Genomic DNA, 3,596 nt, shown 5'->3' on the forward strand with positions numbered 1-3,596 from the left:
ACACACATGCGTAACACAACACACACATGTATGTCTAACTCACCCAGTCTTCATCCACGCGCAGTTGCTGCGATGAAGTGTCTTCAGCAACAGCTGCTTTCAGCAAAGCCTGTTCAGCATAGAACTCCTGCAAAATTAGGTTAAAGTGATTACGTCACCGTAAATGGTAAAAAGTAAAAAAAATATTTCCACTTTTTCACAAAATGTAAGTAATTCTGTTCATTTTTTATGGTTAAATTGCCGCATTATATTTCTTATTTTACTATGTTGTTCGATGGAAACATACACTTGTGACTCATACATAGCCCATAGCAAGCAATTAATGTCAGGATAATAATATCAAATCGTCCAGGTTTTATGGATACATTTAGTCCCATTATTAGTACTTGCTTTTAATGTAAAAAAATAGCAACAACATTTTTTACAAATATACACCATAGAAAATTCGTGAAATAAGTGAAATAGCTAGGACGACTTAGACGACTTAGCTAAGTCTTAGCGCACATTTACTCATTAAGACAACACTGATGGTTCTATCATACATGCAGGGGACCTGCGAATCAGTAGCATCTATAGACACAGACTTCTATATATGCCCACAGAGGTTTCCCCGGGAATTTCAGAAGCCATGTCGATTATGGATGGATGGGGAAAGACCCAGGAGGGGGTACGTTGCATCAATTCAAGTCTATTAATTAGTATTACACGTACGTGTCAGAACGTACAATATGGTTGTTGTAGGTATACATCTCTATTAGGGCTGTAACGATACACAAGCCTCATCGATTCGATCCGGTTCTCGATATTAGCCTCCGATTCGAATTCCATTCATTCGATTACCAACAAATATGAAAATGTACTTATTTTTTATATTTTCATTACTTTGCAACAATAAATTGTTAGAAATTGCCAATGAATACTAAATGGTGAATAGACTGGAGAGTCTAGAGAGTATATATACACTGAACAGACGCTGAGTAACATTGGTGAGTAACACTCCAGAGTATATAGCGTAGTGCCGCCATCTATTGGAGGGAAAAAGTGGTATCGAAGTGGAACCGAAAATACGGGGGGGAAATATCGAGGATCGGATCGAGGAAAGAGAATCGCGATCCGATTCGATTTCGGTGGATCGTTACAGCCCTAATCTCTCTAGCCACATATCTTCATCTTACAAGAGGGAATTTATTGCTATATATTGCATAGACTATTGCAGTGCATTAATTGCACCATGAAGAATATTCGTAATAATCGAGATACGTTATGCTAGGCGTTGAAAACAAAGGAGAATCCTTGCATGGTTAGTGAGTTAGCTTATATAGTGTGGGTACACTATCAGTAACATAGCCTTCATATTACCCTGCACCGCCTTTACAACATCCAGTGCACTTCTCGGCCGATTAGAAAATTCCACACAACACCCACGTTGAAGCAGAACCATGATGGTGTTTACATGTGTTTACATATCTACATCTGATATGGTTAGGGTTAGGGTTAGGGAGTAGGTGTAGGCGACTCCCTAGACTCGTTAGTGGAGTAGGCGAGGTACGTACGGTCCGGCATATTAGATAGTACCAGGATACGTTCCGGTATACCGGACCATACCCAGGGTAAGTTCCGGCAGTACCCTGAGGGACATAGGCCCTCTCAGCGGTTCTATAAGGTATACTTCGTATCTTGAAAGACAAATGCCTGTGTTTGAATGGTGTAACAACAATCACGATGGACGGGGATTGGGCCCTGGGTTACTGGTACATACAGTTGCAAGGCAACCACTACTGCTACTAGTGCTGAGAGGGATCTATGTCCCCTAGGGTACTGCCGGAACGTACCCTGGGTACGGTCCGGTACACCGGAACATACCCTGGTACTATCTAATATGCCGGACTGTACCTCACCTACTCCACTAATGAGTCTAGGGAGTCGCCTACGCCTACTCCCTAACCCTAACCATATCAGATAGTTACCAGGGTACGTTCCGGTATACCGGACCGTACCCAAGGTACGTTCCGGCCGTACCCTGGGGGACATAGACCCTATGAGCGTAGTAGTAGTAGTTAGTACTAGTTCAACCAGTGCCGTAGTTTGTAGTTTGTAGTTTGTAGGGTGTTGGTGACGTCTTGAAGTTGAAAGACAAATGTAAGACGATGTGTTGATTGCAAAATTTCATCGGATCTCTATGTGGTTTCCCGCAAGAGATGTGGTGGGTAACCGGGAAATGCATGTGTATCTAGGACTAGGATTCTAACCTAGCGGTGAGTATGCGGTTATAGTAGCGTAAAAAGTGGTTGTCGTATACTCTTAATGACTATAGCCTATACTCTATAGGCCTAATGAGTAATGTTTACCTTCAACGCATTTGATGCTGCAAGCGATAACGTTGGAATATCATCGTCGTCGTCCATTTTGATGAGCTTGTGACAATAATGTAATTTCAGGCGACTATAAAGTGAGAGTTTTGATACTCGAGTTTATTACCAGAGAAATACTCGATACAGATAGATGACCTAGACATCTATATTTTATCTAAGAGTGCATTTCAGTGATGTTTCGCATAGGGAGCAGCCATGATGGAACGCGTGTGATAGAAAATTCGTTGATGCCACGCGACCGTGGCGCCGCGTCGTGTTAGGTGCGTGTTCCACTCGGAACTCGAATAGGTATTTATTTGCCATAGATATCATCAGGAGTAGATAATAGAGATCATTGATATAGATAATAGACAATAGTCTCTATTATCTACTCCTGATATCATCATATAACACGGAATAATAAGAAAATAAATCATTCAAAGAATTTGCGCGTTGCCATGAACACGGATGACGAAAGGAACTTAAACACACAACAAGCACGACCTGGTGCACACACACGCACATACACGCAACACCACGCGACGAACGCACCGCTAATGCGCACTGCGCAACGCACACACACGGACAGCACTGGGTGACACACAAAAATATAAGTAATAAAAGCTCTAGCCTTGCTCGTTGTATTTCATGAGCTAGGGTTTTTAAAATGCTTTATGCGAATTTGCCTGAAAATTATTGTCACCTAGAAAGCTTCAATTCTAATGTAGATAATCGAACAAGAAGCAATACTTAAAGAAGGGCTTCTCTTAGTATGGCTTTGATATAATGATACCTTTATAATTCAAATAGATTGTTCAGAGCTATTAATGCTATTAAACGTGGCCCACACAACCGATGAGGAGGGTTGAGAGTGTGGAAGGCCGAGTTCGCGGCTGGGGGGGGTGTACCGCGCACGGCCTATCTGACACGTGACTGCCGGCGGGGTGTCCGCCCACCGCCGCGGCCCACCCTCGAGCGGGAGCGCGGAGGCATTCGGCCCAGTCCGCACACTGGTCTGCAGACACAGGTGGATCCCACAGCTCAGCGGAACTGCGCCGTAAGGCTGCGGCGAGAATTTAACAGTGGAGATAACGAACTCGCAAGCGTCACTACAGATTTATTACTCGTACGCGAGTGACTTTTTGACATTTACTGTTCTATCGGCGATGAAATAAGCACACATATTGGTTTGGGCGCACAACACAGTTGGGCAAAGTTTCCATCCATACTCGATCGGTAAGCGCC

The 3,596-nt window shown here is 43.3% G+C and overlaps 1 long non-coding RNA gene across 1 annotated transcript in view; it reads right to left on the reverse strand.

Annotated features, from left to right (window-relative positions):
- Nucleotides 1-2,893, reverse strand: part of LOC106815528 — an 8,177-nt gene extending 5,284 nt beyond the window's left edge. The window contains exons 1-2 of the long non-coding RNA XR_001394757.1: nt 2,349-2,893; nt 44-127 (exon numbers count right to left, since the gene is read on the reverse strand). This is a non-coding gene — a long non-coding RNA (uncharacterized LOC106815528). The remainder of the gene's footprint in view (nt 1-43; nt 128-2,348) is intronic.
- Between the last annotated feature and the right edge of the window lie 703 nt (nt 2,894-3,596).

Source organism: Priapulus caudatus, unplaced genomic scaffold (assembly GCF_000485595.1).
Source record: "Priapulus caudatus unplaced genomic scaffold, Priapulus_caudatus-5.0.1 Scaffold1138, whole genome shotgun sequence".
Lineage (NCBI taxonomy): Eukaryota > Metazoa > Priapulida > Priapulimorpha > Priapulimorphida > Priapulidae > Priapulus > Priapulus caudatus.